Source organism: Babylonia areolata, chromosome 19, assembly GCF_041734735.1.
Source record: "Babylonia areolata isolate BAREFJ2019XMU chromosome 19, ASM4173473v1, whole genome shotgun sequence".
Lineage (NCBI taxonomy): Eukaryota > Metazoa > Mollusca > Gastropoda > Neogastropoda > Buccinidae > Babylonia > Babylonia areolata.
In genome coordinates this window covers 41,732,222-41,740,119 of record NC_134894.1, presented here as the reverse complement: position 1 = coordinate 41,740,119, position 7,898 = coordinate 41,732,222, and positions in this window count along the sequence as shown.

The following is a 7,898-nucleotide window of genomic DNA, read 5'->3' as shown; positions in this document are numbered from 1 at the left end:
TATCATCACATGTGTATGATTTTATGTGTACTCTCTGTGTGTGTGTGTGTGTGTGTGTGTGTGTGTGTGTGTGTGTGTGTGTGATAAAGTGTGTGTGTGTGTGTGTGTGTGTGTGTGTGTGTGTGTGTGTGTGTGATAACGTGTGTGTGTGTGTGTGTGATAAAGTGTGTGTGTGTGTGTGTGTGTGTGTGTGTGTGTGTGTGTGTGTGTGTGTGAAATATATATATATATATATATATATATATATATATATACGGACATTGTTTTATTGACACATTGTTCTATTGTCATTGACAATACTATCCTTTGGCAAGGGGGGATAATGTATGAACGAAAGAATAACTGCTGTTTTACAGAGAAATTAACACATGTTAGTGAGAGTGATGAAAAGAAAAACCAAAAACAAAAAACGAGGTCATAAAACAGAACATATTGCTAAGAGTAAAAAAGGGAAAAAAAGAAAGAAAAAAGTTCGACCATCCAACTTTCTACAAAATCATTCATATAAGCTGTGGAGAGAGAGAGAGAGAGAGAGAGAGAGAGAGAGAGAGAGAGAGAGAGAGAGAGAGTGTGTGTGTGTGTGTGATCGCCATCATTGTCATCATAGGTCTTCACCATGAATATGACTGCTGTTGTGCTCTTTCAGCCAATGTGACCAGGCACAGACACACGCAGACAATTACAGACACACAGCCAGCTATTCAGACAGACAAACACTCAGACAGACCAGTACACTGACAGGCAGACCAGTACACAGACTGACTAACAGACAGACAGACAGACAGACCTCAAGGAGCGGGTAGCGACAGAGCACCTTAACGTTGTGACCCCGGGTCATCATATACACACAAACAGACCAACACACAGACACATCAACACAGACAGACAGAACAACACATCGACACACCATCACAGACAGAGAGATAGACAGACCAACACACAGACTGACTGACAGACATGCCTCAAACATGGGGAGCGGATAGCGACAGAGCAACATAGGGCTGTTGTGACACCGGATCCTCATACACACACAGACAAACCAACACACACACACACACACATCAAAACAGACAGAGTGATTGACAGACCAACACACAGACTGACTGACAAACAGATCGACCTCAAACAGCCTGTTGATGAGGAGAAGCGGGTAGTGGCAGAGCACCACTGCATTGCCGTGTCCTCGGATCATCATATACACATAGACAGACGAACACATAGACATATCAACACAGACAGATTGACTAACAAACAGACAGATCGATCTCAAACAGCCTGTTGATGAGGAGCGGGTAGTGGCAGAGCACCACAGCGTTGTCGTGATCTCGGATCCTCATACAGAATACATACAGACAGACCAACACACAGACTGACTGACAAACAGACCGACCTCAAACAACCTGTTGATGAGGAGCGGGTAGCGACAGAGCACCATAGCATGGTCATGACCTCGGATCATCATATACACACAGACAGACCAACACATAGACACATCAACACAGACAGACAGACCAACTCACAGACATATCAGCACAGACAAAACAGACCAACACATAGACACACCACCATAGACAGACAGACAGACAGACAAACACACAGACTGGCTGACAAACAGAATACTTCAAACAACCGCTGAGGAGCGGGTAGCGACAGAGCACCATAGCGTTGTCATGACCTCAGATCCACATGAACACAGACAGACCAACACACAGATATATCAACACAGACAGACAGACCAGTACACAGACTGACTGACAAGCAGACCGACCTCAAACAGCCTGTTGATGAGGAGCGGGTAGCGACAGAGCACAATGGCGTGATCATGACCTCGGATCCTCTCCGCTGTCCGCCCGTCATTGCTCAGAACCACGTTGGTGCCATGGTTCTCAGAAAACCTCAAGGCGGAGGGCTAACACACACACACACACACACACACACACACACACACACACAAAATCGCACACACACACACACACACACACACACACACGTACACGTGAACACAAACACGCACACAAACGCAGAGACATGCTGGGATGCACATGCCGCTGTGCACACACACACATACACGCACACATACACGCTCGCGTGAATCTATGCACACACGGGCTTTCATGCATAGGCGAATACACGAGTGCATACATATCTACCCGTATGCAAACAAATAAAATCAACGCATTCATTGTGACATACATAAATACATACGTACACAAACGCACGCAACAACAACAAATCAATGAGTTGAGTAGAACTAACACTGACAAAATCAAGAAGGTACCATAATATACTCTCCAATTCATACGACACCTTTCTCATGCTTACACTGGTCACACCAAACAGCACTGAATGTATGTAATCTTTGTTTCACTCCTTTCCCTCGGTTCGAATTAACGTGGAAAATGACGTTCATTTTCTACGACCTTATCCACCCCACCCCCTTCATCCGCTCACTCATACTTCCCGCCCGTCTCTCTAGCTCAATTCTCTACCATCTTCCTCATCCTCTTCTCTGCACACACACACACACACACACACACACACACATCTAGGCTCAACCCATCTGAACTGTTAGCAAATCATGCCGGCCAGTAGGAAAAAACAAAAACAAACAAACAAAAAACCGTTTGAAAGCCATACTTTATGAAAAAACGAGAGCACATTTTGGGTGCACAGAAAATCCATTATCAAGTAAGCAAACATTTAGCCTACATTGCCCCAAACTGACAGGAACGCCTCATAATAATATGTAAACAATATTCATCAACTGAAAGTTAAGTGTCTTTTAAACATGTTGTTGTGGATTTTCAGTTTGCCTCATTACCCCAAAAAGAATATCGAATTCTGAGATACTCACATCTATGAGATCCATCATTGCTAAGATCTCAGTTGGTGACGATCCTTCCACAGAGTAGACAAAGAAAGATCCTGGCCAAGTAGCAGTCAGAGTATTGTGACGTCAAATTATAGTTGACGTACTTGTATTGTTACGTATCTAAGTGGCAGGTAAGATGGCAAGCCTATGCTTCGAAAGGTCAATTCACATATGCTACCGTATCCACAAAAATCGCCTTTTGCAACCTTCATTCTTCATGAAAAAATATCTTCTAATGTGAAAAAACAACAACAAAAACAAAAAACAAACAAACACACACACACACAAAAAAAAAGAAAAAAAGAAAAGAAAAAAAAAGAAACCCACAAACCAACAACAACAACAACAAAAACCCACAAACAAACCAAAAACAACAACAACAACAAAAAACAAACAACAAACAAACCAACAAAAAACCCAACAACAACAACAAAGAAAAAGCCCAGAACACGACTTGACATTAAGAATGATAAACATATGCCATCAGTCACATAGAGCTACTGTTTCCAAGATTTAACGCGATGTATGCCTAATATTCAAACATGCAGATAGCGTGTTTTGTCTACAACCCACCCTGCCCCTCTTGTGACCCCCCTCCCTCTTTCCCATCACCACACCATCAACAGTTTTTGAGCACAAATCGACACTATGAAATGGTCAGTTGGAAACGATTCGTTGTGTGATGAAGTCCAGAACGTTGTGCTTTTGATTTTAAACTAAACACAAATTTAAAATCGAAACAAAGAATCTAGATCCCATTTTAGTGTACTCTGCAGTGGTTCTCAGTCTCAGTCACATATATCAATTGTGCTGCAAATATTTCGAATTCCGCCTGTTCTTTTAACCCACCACTTTTCTTTTCTCTCCAAAAGTGCTGCGAGTTTGAAAACAATGTGTTTTTACAGGGCAGTGAGTGTAAAAATTGTCCCGTCGCTGGACTTTGCTTTTTTTCCAGCGGAAAAGGAGCGGTGGTGTGTGACCCATGCTCGCAGAAAATGTCGTAAGTTTGGGGGAAGGCCACTCAATGGTGGGCCAGAGTACTTCCCCTTGTGTGTCAGCCCGTACCTTCTGCCCAATCGGTCGTTTTCCGGGCTGGAATAATGGCGGCTCTCCCCATCTTTTCCGCCCGTCTGTCTTCACAGTTCTGGCTGCAACAATGAGGGGAACGACCTTTTCAGGCCCTCCACATTAGAAGACGTCGATAGGTTTCGTTTTTGTTTCTTACTTTCCCTTTTAACTCAACCGTATGTCGGTCTCTTGGAAATGACGACTGTGTGGTGGTGTTGTGATACAGCTGATGGCAGAGCTTTCTGGAAGACATCAGAATGCAAGAACATGTCGACGTAAAAGTGTGGTTCAACTTCACTTTTTAAAATGGCGAAGATACAACAAGGAATAGGACTTTAGGAAAAACCGGCACCTACCGACAGGCCTTTTGTTTGTCCTCTAGTGTGTGCTGTCAGAGAATGATCACATGAAGTGTTTGTTAAAAAAGGATAAACCCCCTCGATTTCATAAGAATCCTTCATATCTGTTAATAGTGGTATTTAAAAACATCTTTAAAAAAATCACAAAGTAGAGAAAATACAGCTTTGATGGAAGAAATAACGAACAAAACTAGCTTTGAGTTTATAAAGTGCTTACGTCGTTGATTTTCTTTTTCTTTTTCTCGTTTGTTTTGTTTCTTTACCATAACTGTTTCAATGAAGGATGAAAAGGAAGAGAGGTACAATCACACTTTGCCGTCTATCGCCTTGAAGACAAGACTTCCGGAAGAAAGGGAGACCACGCACATTAACGCGTCAAAAAAGTGCACAAAATTTCGATGGTTATTCCACAACTTTTGAAGCTGGAAGATTATTTCTCATGAGTGGCAAATATTTATATGTTTTTGTTTGACAGTTGAGTCTCCATGAATGCACAAGTTGCGTTCTGTGTTTGACAGCTGACAGGACTCTAACTTTTTTTCTCAAAACAGGATCTTTTGTGGTGCAGCACTCTTCACTGTGTGATTATTTTCTGGTGCGGCCCACAGCACGCTATATTCAGAGGCCGAAAAGTTCTATAAATTATGATAGTGATGGCGGGGTTCGAACCCTCGACTTATCAGTCAGTCTGTGATGCTAATCAAAGCAGTTCATGTACTGAAAACATTCAAAGTGCGCGCGCGCGCGTGTGTTTGTGTGTGGTTGTGCGAGAGTGCGTACTGTGTGTGTGTGTGTGAGTGTGTGTGTGTGCGCGCGCACTCCAGCACCATTCTGCGGGTAGAGATGGGAAGATGTACAGGCCAGGGCAGATCCCAGACCCAGCACTCATTACTGTACCGGCATTTGACTGTTAAGTCTCTGGCTGGTGCATAACGGCAGTAGGTGGGCGAGGGGAAGAGAGAGAGAGAGAGAGAGAGAGAGAGAGAGAGAGGATCAGACGACACACATACAAAGGCAGAGACAGACAGACAGACAGACAGACAGACAGGCAGACAGATAAACACCTACCCAAACCGCACCACACACTTGCGCGCCCGCACACACAAACACACACACACACACACACACAAAGAAAGCGTACATTTCATTCATCATTTCCACCAATGTTTATTTACATAAAAAGCTGAAATCGAGCATAAATCGCCACGTTCTCCAATATTTATTTGTTACAATGTTCTGTAGCATGGTTAACTTTAACTTCGAATCAGACTGACACGACAAGTATACCTACGTAAACTGAAGCAAAAGGTGAAAAATAAAACCAACAAAAACACAACATCAAAAGAAGAAAAAAAAATCCAAATTGCTTACTCAGAGCCAACCGCCAACATTATTCATTAAAGCGATCACCCCCTTTGACACGTTATAAAACAAGTTTTGTGGCGGCGTCCATCAAATCAAACCATAAATCATTATGAAAAAATGACAGTTATGTTTTCCCGCAGATCCACTCAGACGCTTTATTTCGTTCGATGCAATATTCATATACATGCAGATGGCGAGAAACAAGGGGAAGGAAGAGGAGGAGAATCCAAGGGTGGGTGGTGGGGTGGTTGGGGGTGGAGTGGGTGGAGTAGATAGACAGATAACTATATTGAAGCACACATACACACACACACACACACGCGCCCACACGCACACACGCACACACGAATACAAAGTGAGACTAAGCGTGAGAGAGAGGAGAGAGAGAGAGAGAGAAAGACAAGACAAATGGTTTATTGTACATCGGTTTCAGGGATGTTGGGGGGCAGGGTCTCAGAGAGAGAGAGAGAGAGAGAGAGAGAGAGAGAGAGAGAGAGAGAGAGACAGACAGACAGACAATTCGAAGGAGAACATGAGAACAAGAAAGTAAATGGATGAATAGCCAGAGATTCATACAACAGATGGCTAGAAAGATATACCAACAGAATGGTAGATAGACAGACAGACAGACAGAACGACAAACAGATCGATCGACACACTTGCAGACAGACGGGCAGAAACAGAGATAGGCAGACAGGCGGGCAAACAGACAGGTTGACAGACTGACAGACGTACGGGCAGAATTAGAGACAGGCAGACAATCAGACAGACAGACAGATCGACAGACAAGACAGATAGGCAGACGGAGAGATAGACAGGCAGGCAGACAAACGATGAGGCAGACAGACTGACCGACAGATCGACCGACAGACAGATGGGCAGACTGAGAGATATACAGACAGGCAGGCAGACAGACATGTCGACAGACTGGCATATACACGTGCAGAAATTGAGACAGGTACACAGACAGACAGACAGACAGACAGATGGGCAGATTGAGAGATATCCAGACAGGCGGGCAGATAGATATGTCGACAGACTGGCAGACGTACGAACAGAAAGAGAGACAGGCACACACACACACACACAGACAGACCGACAGGCAGACATTCAAGCAGACAGATCGACTCTCTTTATCTGTCTACATATATATATATATATATATATATGATATATATATATATATATATATATATATATATATATATATATATATATAGGTAGATATATACATAGATAGACAGATAGATAGATAGATAGAGAGAGAGAGAGAGAGAGAGAGAGAGAGAGAGAGAGAGAGAGAGAGAGAGAGGCGATTAAGCTATTCACCAGTCTTTTCTGTTTTTTGATAGTGAGTCAAATGCTGCTGGCTGAGGGTCAGTTGTGCAGGAAAAAGAGCCGGCCATTTTGGCACACACACCCCTTCCAGAAACATTCTGCAGCGGTGTGGCAAAAGGGAGACAAGCGACGAGCGAGCGTGGTTGCTTTTCTTAGTATGCATGTATGTATATATGTCTGAAAACAAATATGCATGCGTGCGTGCGCGCGCGCGTACCAATGTGTGTGTGTGTGTGTGTGTGTGTGTGTGTGTGTGTGTGTGTGTGTACGGGTTAGTGTGTGTGTGTGCGCGCGCGCGTGTGTGTGTGTGCGAGCGTGTGTGCACATTCATGTGTGTGCACGTTCGTGTGTGTGTGTGTGTGTGTGTATGTGTGTACGTTCGTGTGTGTGTATGCGTCTGTATTAGCGAGTGGATTTGTGCCCCTTTCTTCTTTCTGTCTTTACGTGTTGCTCTCTACTCTTTCCCCCTTATATTCCAGAAAGATGACTGGCTAGTTGATAGAACGATGCAATGCCTCTTGCTCTTACGGATTCATATATTATAAAGGGAAACGAAGTTATAAACGTGTAACCGAAGAAGTAAGCGAGCAAACAGAACCCATCAAAACCAACAGTTCAACATCAACCACAAAAAATGACACACACACGCACACACACACATACACACACACACCCACTCACACAAACGCGCGCGCGCGCACATACACACACACACACACACACACCTCCGTCCACACACACACCAAGACAGATACACGCCCGTAAACACACACACACACAAACACACACACACTCTCTCTCTCTTTCTCTCTGTGTGTCATGCACACACACACACACACACACACACACACACACACACACACACATATATATGCACGCACGCACGCACGCAAACA